Source organism: Coenobita brevimanus, chromosome 23 (genome assembly GCF_032717465.1).
Source record: "Coenobita brevimanus isolate Jiangsu-jjx chromosome 23, ASM3271746v2, whole genome shotgun sequence".
Lineage (NCBI taxonomy): Eukaryota > Metazoa > Arthropoda > Malacostraca > Decapoda > Coenobitidae > Coenobita > Coenobita brevimanus.
Window position 1 is genome coordinate 36,572,807 of NC_136976.1, and position 13,392 is coordinate 36,586,198.

Below are 13,392 nucleotides of genomic sequence, written 5' to 3' on the forward strand. Positions count from 1 at the left end.
CTGCCTCATAGAACTGTGTATCTCTAATGTCAAGCTGTTTTCTTACAGGGAGAAATTTAGTTTCAGAGTGTAAGTTAGCTGTGGGAGTAGTGTTGGTGCAACCAGTGACGAAACATAAGGCATTGTTCTGTTTGGTCTATAAAGGTGTTGCAGTGGGTGTTTGATAGAATGGGGTCCCATGCTGTGGAAGCGTATGATATCACTGATCTAATACAGTAATGTCGGGATGGCAAGCTGGTGATAGGGAGAGCTGGAGCTCCCATTTAACCAGCCCTAAGGGTGTGATCCTGACCACCTCCCTTTTGCAGAACATTTTCAGTGCTTTCATTTGCACAGAGAGTAGGCCAGCATACTTTCTTAATATCTCTACCTTCAACTGTCTACACCACACTGCATGCACGTAAGATATCACACCTACTATTCCCACTCCCTTTAGCAATGGCCGCTGCATTATATGAGCAAACGGGGTGGCATCTCGGAATACCACCACCGGCAGGGTAAGGCTGGTGGCATAAGGTCCTACTGGTCACCATCAAGCAACTGTGCCGGCAGCGACTGTTGCAATTTCCAGTCATGCTTGTCAGCGAAGAAGTGCAGGTGCTGCCTTATTCTTCACCAGTATCTGAGGTCTTAGCACCAATCTAAATTCAGTTCATTTTTTTCCTACAGTCCATATCCCCTCTGGCTGTATTCCTCAGAGAACCACACATCTCTCCCTCTACCGAAATATCCCCATTTTGTTTTCCTGGTTGCCATCTCCTAACAAACTTCTGTAACAAGGGCAGCACCTGTTGTTATAACAAATCTGAATATGCAGTTGACACAGTTTTAAACTTCTCTTCAACTAATTTTGATTACTTGCTGAATAAACAAAATTATCTAAATATTGCCAAATACTGTATATCTGTGTAGTCTGTCACCCCCCCAATGCTTCTTCAGAACCCAGCGTATTTGACTCCAAATCCACACACAGGTGAGTAATCTTAATCTTGCCCTTAGCACCGAAATTACCATTTTGGGTGATTTTGACGTACATAATGTTGAATGATTATTGCATTATACCAGGACTAACGATGCTGGTCTAGAGTGCGAGCTGTTTGCAGAATTGTTTACAGTAATCTCACGCAGTTGGTAAAACAACCAACCTGAATACCAGATAATCCAGACCATAATGCCCATCTCTTGGATCCATTCCTGACAAATAATCCAGATCAATAAAGGATAGAAGTACTGTCACCACTTGGATCCTCTGACCACAGTCCCATCAAAGCCTCATTGGTTAACCCCCCCCCAACCTCCCCGTTCTGAACCTTTCAGGGTGACCCAATGGCACTTTGATAGGGTAGACTGGGATGGATTTAGAAATTATCTTGTTGACATTCCATGGGAGGCTTTCTTCTCTAGTGATGTTAGTTCTACCCAGTCTCACATTAATGACTTAATACTAGCTGGTATGGGTTTATTCATACCAAGCCAACAGGTCACCAAAAGATCAACCTTTCCAAAATGGTTTGATAGCAGCTATGCCAGAGCAACAGCCCAAAATTCATTAGCATATAACTCCTACGTAAAATAAAAAACATCTGAATCCTCTGTCAGTTTAAAATTTGCTAGAAACCATGCAAAAGGTGTAATAAATCTCGCTGAATCAAACTTCTTAACCCTAATGACAATAGAATATTCTGGTTAACTCTCAAGTCTTTCAGCGATAACCTTAACAAGTCATCATCCATTCCCCCACTAAAATCTTCAGATGACAACATTACAAATGACTCGTGTGAGAAAGCAAATAGCTTTGCCAGTACATTTGCCAGAAATTCTACCATAGGGGAAGTCAGCCAGAATGTCCCAGTATTAGAACTTGACTCTCCCGAAATTGTTCCACTTAAAATAGACAAGATACGTAAAATCCATCCCAGACATTTTACCGACCAACAAAGCTCCTGGCCCAGATGGAATTCCTCCAGTTGTTTTGAAAAGGTGTTCCCCAGAACTTGCCTCTTTTAGCTAAATTATTCAGAATATGCATACGTACTTCTTCATTCCTTAATTCATGGAAAGAAGCCAATATCCACCCATTTCCAAAGAAAGGAAGTTCGTCTGACCACTCTGATTACAGACCAATAGCTGTCACATCTTCTCTTAGTAAAGTATTTGAAATTTTAATTAACAGACACATTGTTAAACATCTTGAATGCAACAACTTAATTAGTGATAGACAATATGGTTTTTGCCACGAAAGATCCACCATTGACATAATCCCCTTACTCACACCATCCATCAGTCAATCGACCTACATGGAGAAACTCATGCAGTAGCCCTTGATATTTCTAAAGCTTTCGACAGAGTATGGCACCGTTTCCTGCTGTCCAAACTCCCTTTTGATGGACTAATGTCTTTTGTTCCTCTGCTTTCCTCATATCTCAGCCATAGAGAAATAAGGGTAAAAGTAGATGATGTATATTCCAATTTCCACTCAGTTAACGCCGGTGTGCCACAGGGATCAGTTCTGGCACCAACCCTGTTCCTGGTTCATATTAATGATCTCTTATCTGTCACCCACAATCTCATCCATTCATATGGAGATGACTCAACACTTCACAGTTCATTCACACTCAAACACCCATTTACAAAGTCTAATATCTCTAACTTTCAACTCAGTACAGCCATCTCCATAAATCAAAACATATCTACAATCAGTGAATGGAGACAAAACAACCTTGTCTCATTTAATGCTAGTAAAACCAAATATATACAATTTACTAATAGACAGATATTGCCAGATTCATATATTACCTTCAACGCTACTAATATTCCCATCTCCAAAAATATTGAAATTCTTGGTGTCTCACTTAACAATGCTCTCAGCTGGACCTCTCATGTGAGATCACTTGCTAAAACCACCTCAAAGAAATTTGGATTGTTGTACAGAGTCCATAGATTCTTTACTGATGAGCAGTTAACTGTAGTTTATAAGAGTCATGTGCACTCTCAGCTTGAATATTGCTCACCCTTGTGGAATGGATGTGGAGTGGTTGCATTAAAACAACTACTGTACACAAAGTTCAGAACAAAGCTGTTGGAATTATTAATAACCCTGCTATTATAAATAAACTACCTCCCCTACAAGTAAGAAGGAATGTTGCCTCCCTTGCATTATTTTACAGATATTTTTACGGCAAATACTCAGATGAAGTTACGTTCATTGTGCCACCTGTCCATGCCTTCCCTCATGCTACGTGGACATCTGGTATCGCTCATGACTGGAATTTCATTCAGCCATATTGCAGAACTTCTGCCTATCAGAATTCTTTTATTCCCTGAACTGCATCTCTCTGAAACTTACTTCCCCAGAGTTGTTTTCCCCCAAACTTCAATCTACAGCTGTTCAAGTCCAACTGTTACAGATATTTTATGAATGGAGGATGCCAGTAATCTGGTGTATGGATTTTTTTTTTTTTTTAATTGATTTGCTTTTACTTTCTCTGTTCTGTTATTAAAAAAAAAGAAAAAACTTTAATGAGCGATACAGTTCAAGAATTTTCACGAAATATAATTTCGTGGTAAGTGGTAGGCAAGGGCACTTACCATCCACTCGAAGTAGTGCTGCTTTGCGTGCCTACCCTTTCTTCTCTTCTGTCCTTCTCTTCTGTCTTTCTTTCCTTCATTCTTTCATCTTTCTTCTGCCCATGGAAAACATTGCACTCCCTCCTCCTCCTTTCTTTCCTCTTCCTTCTGCCTGTGGGTGACTCTACACTGAGTGACAAGCCAGATGGTTTCCAGTACACCAGGAAACCATTTACAGTACTATGCTGGATGGTAACCATATAACCTAATTATGGCACCTGGTGGTTCAGTGGGTAATTAATGCGCTCCAATCAGATTGAGCCTGTGTAGGTTTATATTCAAGGGGTGGTTGGGGTTTATTGCTCACGTAAATGCCACTCAGGGATGAGTGAGGCTGGTCACTCTCATCTTGTGTGTCAGGACCAATTTGCCTAGTCCCGGGTTCCTATGCTCGTCATGAGACAACATAGGATTGGATGATGGATGGATGGATATTACTACATTCAGTGGAGAAAGTATGGTTAGGTTATGTGTGACAGTGGAGAAGTAGGGTTAGGTTCTGTGTTAGGCCAATAAAAATTAATGAAGTTGGCTTTATGAGTTTATTTTCTGATGAAAAATAACACTCTTACTAAAGAAAGGACTAACAGAACAAAAACAAGACTTAGGAGCATGTACGGTTAATGCAGTGGGAACGTGTGAGTAAACAGCTGATACAGCCACAGTACAGTCTTTGTACGACATAAGTTATGCAGTACAGGCATACCCCAGTTTAACGATGCAAATGGTTAAGTAAAAACCCATCACTAGGCAGGGTATTGTATCTCTGGGTGGATTTAACATGTAAAGTATTGGGATGTGTTTTTGAGCCTTGGGTTTCCCTCCAACCAAGTCCTAAACCCACCCAAATGAGTCCAAAAAAAAAGTTTAAAGCCAACCTAAATGGCCTTACAGCTGTAAAAGAAACTAACCTAAGCCTAAAACCAGTGCCTGTCCCACTTGTACCCAGTTAAGATCACTGGAGAATGTGATCTCTGACTCGTATCCAAACTCGGTAGAGAAGAAGCAGCAGCATTGTATGCACTCCCACCATCAGATGGTCTGGACAATTAAATAATAATTATGAATGACAGAATTATCCAAGATGCTGATTGCTGTGATGGAGAATTGTTGATGTTTTGATGGGGAATTCTCTTTACGAGGAATGCAGTCAATGATGCGATCGGGATAGCTTTTTCAACAGCCCCTCTTTATGTCATTTTTGTTACTGTTCTGGTTGCTGAGCTTCTTTATTTTCTTCTCTCTTATTTATTTAGAAATTCCTTTGTATTCTCAAGGCATTTTCCCATAAACAGCCTGAATGTAAACACATGATTTGTCGATCAATGATGTGATCAGGATAGCCTGTGGCCCCTCTATGTAATTTTATTTACTGTTCTGGTTGCTGAGTCCCTTTATTTTTTTTGTCTCTTATTTTCCAGCATTTATTTTCAAACTCCTTTGTATTTTCAAAGCATTTTCCCTTGAAAAACCCAAATGTAAACACATGATTTATCGATCGGTGATGCAATTGAGATAGCCATTTCAGTAGCCCTTCTTTATGTATTTAAGTTACTGTTCTGGTTGCTGAGCTCCTTTATTTTCTTCCCTCTTATTTTCCAACATTTATTAAGAAATTCCTCTGTATTTTCAAAGTGTTTTTCTGTGAACAGCATGAATGTAAATACAGTACTGTACATGATTTATCGATGTCACGGTTTTCATCATTGCATGAAATATTTGCTCTTGGGGGTTTTCATAATTCATCATCATCATCCGGACCTCCTTTCCCACCCTAGGGCAGGGTGAGGAGTAACAATGTCCAGACAGCCCAAATTTGCCCAATCCAAAGGGCCACGCCTCCATTCGTCCGTCATCCTGGCTCTGTTGATAGGATACGCCAAAAAACATTCACCACGTTCTGTAGCTTCACATAATCGTATGTGATAGAGTCAGTCCAGACGCTGCCATGTTAAAAGGGGTGCTAAAATCCCTGATCTTGCACTTCTCATTCATCCAGCCAGCACGATTTTCTGTCAGTTCCCTAGCTTCACCGACTTCCAAACCTCTCCTCCTCACGCATTCATCCACCATATCTCTCCATCTTCTCTTTGGCCTACCTTGCCTCCTCCCTCCTTTGAATTCATCAGATATACCTTTTTCACCACTCTGTTGTCATCCATTCTTTGCACATGACCATACCATCTCAGTACACTCTCTTCAATTCTGGTGTCCACCAACTTCCTCACTCCGCATCTTTCACGTATCACATTATTTCGTATCCTGTCCACGCTTTGTACTCCACATACATTCCTCAGCAGTTCCATCTTCACTGCTCTTACTCTTGACTTTTCATTTTCATGCCACACCATAGTCTCGCACCTATATGTTAAAGTTGGCACTAACACTCCTTCATGTAAGCCTTGTCCAGCTGCAACACTTAAGCCTCTGTTTCTTATCAAGGCCTTCATTGCACCAGCTACTTTTCTTCCTTGTGTCACTCTACTTTCAACTTCTTTTGCACATTTTCCTCTCTTTTCTCACTGTACCCAGGTATTTGAACTCTCTCACCAATTCCAGTTTCTCTCCATTCACTCTTACATCGCACTGGGAGTCACCTTCTCTTTCAGTAACCATCACTTTACTCTTTTCTACATTTACTCTCAAAGCACGACACTTACAGACATCAGCAAAACTCTGAACTAGCCTACCAAGTTCTTCTCCAGTACTTGCAAGCAGTACTGCATCGTCACCTTACAGCTAATTTGAGATAATCCATCCATGACCATTCATTTCCAATGCCATCCCTCTCTCTATTACTCGTGTTTTTACTTCTCTCATCACCCCATCCATGTATATATTGAACAACCATGGGGACACCACACAACCTTGTCGCACTCCCACATCGATTGTGAACCATTCACATAGATGCCCATTAACCCTTACACATGCTTCACTACCATCATAAAAACTCTTGATGGCACCTAACAGCTTACCCTCTATGCCGTGCATGCGCAAAACTTTCCACAATCCTTCTCTGTCCACTCTGTCATATGCTTTTTCCAGATCCATGAATGCCATAAACACCTTATGGTCCTTCTCACAAGCCGTCCCTACTATCTGTCTCACTGCAAATATTTGGTCCATCCGTCCTCTGCCACTCCTAAAGCCACCCTGTTCATCACTCACTAGGACTTCTGATATCTCTCGTACTGTCTGTGTAATAATTCTTCCATATACCTTCCCTACCACACTCAATAAACTTATGCCACGATAATTCTTGCACTCACTTCGCTCACCTTTATTTTTGTACAGGGGTACAATCACAGCCGTCTTTCACTCTGCAGGCACAGTTTCACTCATCCATGCCTTCTTACATATCTATAACAAGCACTTCAGTGGAGTTTTCATAATTATCAGTATTTGTTAAAAATTTTTATTTTGTATTCCATGATAGGTTAGATGACAGTTCAATGGTCAAACATGAAATCTTCATTGTTGAGTCGCCTTGTTTTCCACACTGTTTTTTATCTCGTCCATTGGACAAGAATCCATACCCCAAATGACTGTTCACTCCACCTATGACTAAAGCATATTAATATAAGTTTAAAAACAGTTTATAAGTCAACCTAAACACAAATTTAAGTTTAAAATATCATCAAAATCAGCACAAAAAAATGAAAACCCATCGCAAAACAGGGGCTAGGTGAGGTAGGGTGGTATTTCTACCCCCATCACTATTCTAGGGTATCGCATCTATAGTAGGACTCGCGCACGTTTGCGGCTGTGGTGTGGCCCGCACCTGTGTACAGTGTTGCCACGTTTTCTATACCGTTATCTCTCTCTCTCTCTCTCTCTCTCTCCTGGCGGGAAATGTGAGCCACCCTGAGTACTTTTGATTCTTTTATAAGTTATTTATAATTGTGCTTTCATTTGTTAATTTGGTTTTGTTATATTTAGTGATGCCGACAATGCATTCAATGCATGCCCCTCTCCTGCCTCTCTCTCTCTCTCTCTCTCTCTCTCTCTCTCTCTCTCTCTCTCTCGCTCTCTCACCGACTGGGTGTGGAAGTGTTGCCGCTCGCGAGTGAATAATGTTTTTTTTTTTTTTTTTTTTACTTCGGTATTGGCATATGCCTACTATTTTGTCCTACATATTAGCTTATGATTATAAATGTGATTATTCCTCGTCCTTAAAATTATGGTAAAAGCCGGTAAATGTGAGCATTTTTCCCTAGCAACACCTGTACAAGCTATGGTTGGGTCTACGGAGGTACGTACTTTAACTTAGGCCAGATGGGTGTGTAAGTGTTGCCACTCACAAGAATTACATGAATTATTTCTTTTACTTTGGATATTGGCATATTTCTTCTTTTTTCAGGCTCATTATCTTGTATCCATAACTGTGATATTATTACCCACCCTAAAACTACGCTAAAAACCATTAAAAGTGACTACAATTTCTTTTAGCAACAATGTACAATATGTATGCCATGTTTCTGTGTTACTGTATAAATATTTTATGCATAATAAGATTACTGTTGATTCATCCATCAAAATACAGAAGTGTAAGTTTTATTCATCTGAATTTATCGAATTTGTGATGCCTTGTACATAAATAGCTTCCGTTTCACATCGCAAGTTGGGGAAACGTGGCACCATTGTACACAGGTGCGGGCCACACCACAGCCGCAAACGTGCGCGAGTCCTACTATAGCAGTATTGTAAATCGGGGTTTGCCTGTACCTGGTGCTGAATCAAATTCTTGTCAAAACGTGACATGTATTTACATGTAAAACAGGTTGTTAGGTTCTAGGATCCTCATATTTGTCTTTAGAAACATGTATAAAGATAGGTTATTACAAATATGTTTGCCTTAACCCTCAAATGCTAGGCTGTTTATACTACACGTCACAGTGCGCTCTTTCTTCCTGCATGGGTATTGTTCCAAAAATAGCCTCTTTTCAAACCTTAATATCTCAGAAACTATAACAGTTAGGGAAACAAATTAAAGACCACATTACTCACCAACTCTCCTTCTTGCGAACAAAAGTATCCCCAGGTCTGTAGGTCCTTGAGTCAGTGAGTAAGGACGTGAGGAAGAGGACTAATTTGTAGCACGAGAGGTAGGATGTGTTCATGCGTGTGCTTGCGACCCCGACTATGGCTTTACACTCAGCGTTATAACTTCTCCTTTACTAGATGAACAAGATACAGTGGCATCCAAGGCACAGCCTTTGGCACTATCACTGAGCCCTTTCCTAGTATCCTTGGAAAGGTTTTGTCAGGGATGGATGGGGCAGAAGTCTACGTAAGGCAGTAACGTAATTGGACGAGAAGATTAAGAAAAAGTCGTCCTACACCTGCCAGTCAGAGAGGCGACTGAGGTGTAGTTGGCTTGGCTGGCTGGACTCTCTTCCTAGCGTATGGTGAGAATAGACCTTTTCCAGTGACGTCACAGAAATCACGTGATTTTGTTTACGACTCCATATTGGACGACAAACTCCTCGCAGTAATTGCTGTCCAGACAGGGCTATCAGAGATGAAACTGTCAGATATATGCAGATATCTGAATCAATGCCACCAAGATCTGTACAGGAACAAGATGAATTGTTTGGGGCTAGATACATTACATTACATTGCCAGATGCCATGTATCCCAGTCAGGGTGGCCAAGGGCTTAGAGTTAATTGTTTTACAGGGAGGGGCACTAATCCTCCACCAACCCCACTTGACGTAGGGATCCTTACACCATATCTAGGGAGAAATTCATAAGTTTCAAAGATTGGGGACTAAAACCAGATCTCAGATGTGGCGATTGCTATCACTATTTGGTAAACACTCCATCAAAGTTCACCGGGGCATCCTTCAAGTTAAACAGACATGTCATATTGTGTATATGCAATGTAGATATCTGGGATTGACATATGGTACTTGTAAATCGACTTGGTAATCAGCAAATTATTGACGTGGGGCCAAGGGGGGAGGGATTGTATTACACTGACTGGGAATCGAGTAGTTGATGACTTGGTTTCCCAGTGATGTACCCTAGTTGCATCCCCCTATTTAGAAAGTTGCAAGCATAGGCTAGATAAGCGTATGACAGGTGTGGGTTGCATACAAAATTTGTCATTCTTGTAGTCACACTACTGTAAGAGCTGCCTAGCATGGCCCTGCATGGGCTATTGCAGGCAGGGTAAATTAGTCACACTCTTGTGGGAGCTGTCTAGCATGAGGCTGTTGGCCTTCTGCAGTTATCCTCTCTTCTTAATCTTAACGATAGGTCCTAAGTTAGGTCAGGTTAGGTTAAGTTGATTGGGTTAGCTTGCTTTGGAATTAAAAAAAAAAAAAAAAAAAAAAAAGTAATTTCTGACAGAAATGAATATCGGATTCAAATTAATCACACTATAAAACATTTAAAAATGAAAATTTTAAGCTTCAAGGTGAGTTGGGTGTAATTGGATTTTTACCAAGAAAATTTACATATTTTGGAAATTTCAATAATTATAGACCTAGAAACATACACACAGCCTATATACTGATGTCTTAAGTAGTTTTACATAAAATTCATAATTGATAGTATAGCCCAAAACTGTCAGAACTACTCTTGAAGTTAACTTTTACATTACAACTGAAACAAAACACTGGCACAAATGTAAATTAAGATTATTTATTTCATGCTAATGAGTACCACAATATAAAAGTAAAAGACTTCAACAATACGGTTTTTATGTTTTTACATTTTATATTAACAAAAAAAAAATCTTAGTAGCTACATACCTGGTAAAAGAAAAATACAGGGGGCTGTTGATATAAGTACATTATTTATCCTATTATTTGTAATTAAAGTATTTTTGTGCTAAGTGGAATATATACATTTAATTGGAGCATGTATTGACAGTTTTGCTTTCTGTGGAGCAACATTCTTTTCTAAGTAAAACAGAAAATTATAAATAGTAGTACTAGTAATTTTGCTTCAGTTTTAATTGCAACAATCTTTAGCACACAGGCTCACAATGGTATGTAAGTTTTATGCTGAAATCTTGAGCAATATTCTGTACTGCACCATTATTAAAATCATCCACCATGACATAAATATCAGTTTCAAATGAATCGCAGTGAAAAACATTGAATAAAATTATATGCTTTAACCTAACCAAACCTAACCTAACCTCCTTACCTAACCTAACCTAACTTAAGTATGACTTAACCTGTAATTTAATCGGTTTTACTTACGCATATAACATTCTTGATCATCACTACTATGTCAGATTTGGTTTAGGTGAAACTCTGGAATAATATCAAAACAAAGCCTGTGACATGGACCTTCCCCCTCTTTTCCCACGCACACTTAAACTGGTAGAAGTTTACCCCACTTCCAGTCTTCTGCCTTGTCTTACAGCTGAAGGCACAACAGTGGAATACAATTTTGGATTCTGCAATTCTCTCTCTCTGGATGTCTGACAATTTGCCGTCCAATATGGCGACGTAAACAAAAGTCACATGACTCGTGACATCACGTGGAAAAGATCTATATAAAGTGGCGGCCACTTCAAACTGTGGCGCAAACACAGTGTCAGTTCCTACTGACACCCAGTGGGAATCTGGGGCCTCTTTGCTGTCAGTTCGAATCGACACCTGGTGGTTAGGGGTTAACACACCCAAGGCAGTGTACTTACATTTGATCTCACTGACTGGACACATCTGCGTATCCTAAATTAACCCAGTCAAAAATTTTTGCCCCTAATACTCCCCATAATTTTAACCACCAAGGATTCCTACTAAGCCTAACCTTCAAAGCTCCCATTACCAACCAGGCAAAAACTTCTGACCTAATCAACATTTGAAAAATTGCTTCCCAGGATCATACGTGTTTTGTCAAGAATGACTTTCGGCACATTATCATTAAAATAAATGCACAGTGAAACTGTTTTTTAAAATATCATTAGTCATCAACAATAAAGAAAAAAAAATGAAATCATCAGCATGGAGTGATTGTTTACAACATCTGATAAACACTATGGAATAATCCTGATTTATAAACAAGTCAGCCAAGCAGTATAATTTGTATATATAGTATAATTTTCAAGAATCAAACTTACATTATTATCTTACCTAACTTGTTACTTCAACACCCTGACTCTTCACACACTGTAAGAACCGAATTTTCTAGCCCTGAGTGAGTCAGTTCATAACAAAGATTGGTCAAAACGTCTTTTTCACACCTGTTACACTTGACACAGAAGCACGAATTTTATTGCTCCCTCATCATAAACAAGTTTAGTTTTTTATCACACTCCAGCAGAGAAACTGTCCACATTGTAAACACACCTGATTTATTTTGTCTCATTGTCTTTCTGTTATTCACATTTGCATTAAGCCCTTACACCACATGCAAGTTTTTCCAACAGTTTTACTATTTTCTTGGGCTTTGTCCAACAACTTCACTTTTTCTTGAGAAATAATGTAAATGCTTTTCTTGTGTTCATAACACTTTCAGGTTGCATAGGGATAGCTAAAGTTAGTTTGGAATTGTGTGCTGAAAGTTCTAATATGAAATGTGGAATGAGGAAGTAAATAAATGCCAGTAAATGTTTCTAGGCACAACGACCACCAACACAGCTGGGGCAGGCAGCGGCAGGTATAGGACGTGGGTCAGGTCGAGTCAAAGAACTCTAACAGCAACCAACAAAAGCACAGCACACAAGTTGTAAACAAATACAGCCATCTGGAAATCCAGTACCTAAATGCATGCACTTCCCACTTCCTCCTCAGCTTCTCCCATGCAACTAAGTGATATTATCATGTCACGGAATAATTAAGGGAGAAATTAAATGCCCCTGTTATTGTAAGATTGTTGCTTCCCTTTGTCACGTATTGCAACTCTACTGTATGCCATCCCAACACCGTTGATACCATCATGAGCAGCCTTTGACTTCATTTTGTTGAGAAGAGCTGTATGTGGGGAACCTCCCCATGCATGAGAGTTGTACTCCACACAGTGACGAATGAAACCTCTGTATAAAGTCAACAGCTGTGCAGAGGTAAAGAAGACACAGAGTCAGCACACCTAATCTCTTGATGGCAGAGTTTGCATGAGAGGTAATATGATCTTTCCATGATAACATCTGAGAAAATGAAATCCTAGGTATATTCAAAGATATTGCAGGATTGAGTTGACAATTGTTAAAATATATTAATGGATACTCCTGTGGAAGATTATGGCAAGTAAAAAGATGTAGAAATTAAGGTTTGGACCCATAAAAAACAATGGGATTACTTTTACCCTAATCAGAGATATGGTCCAGGTCAGAAATCAGAAGTGCCATACCCTTGTCCCATGTTTGTTGAAGTAAATGCTGCGATGGTCATGGAAGGTATTAGTCTAAAACCAACCATATTAATATACAGTTCTCTTGAATCACTCCATTACAGTCATTGTTTTCATTGGGATTAAATAAAGACAGGAGATACGGGAGTAAAACTGGGAGTTCATTGGTGACGTGAAAACCAGTAGCTTGTCTGTATGCTGATGATTAAGTTTTGATTGTAGAAAGTGAGTGATTTGAAAAAAGTAGTGAATGACTTTGGAAGAGTTTTCAGAAGAAAGATAAAACTGAATGCAAAGTGTTGATATTTGAAAGGAAAGAATATGACAAATGTTTTGCATGCAGTACTGGATAGAGAATGGAAGTCAGATGAATTTCAAGTTACAAGTGGGAGGTGAGGAGCTGTAGGAGGCTGATATTTTTGAAAATCTGGAAAATATTATCAATGTGGCAAAATG

At 39.6% G+C, this 13,392-nt stretch overlaps 1 protein-coding gene across 1 annotated transcript in view; it reads left to right on the plus strand.

Moving 5' to 3' along the window:
• LOC145392944 (ubiquitin-like protein 7) overlaps positions 1 to 13,392 on the plus strand; it is a 367,352-nt gene that overhangs the window by 109,185 nt on the left and 244,775 nt on the right. The gene's annotated exons all lie outside the window — the stretch shown is intronic.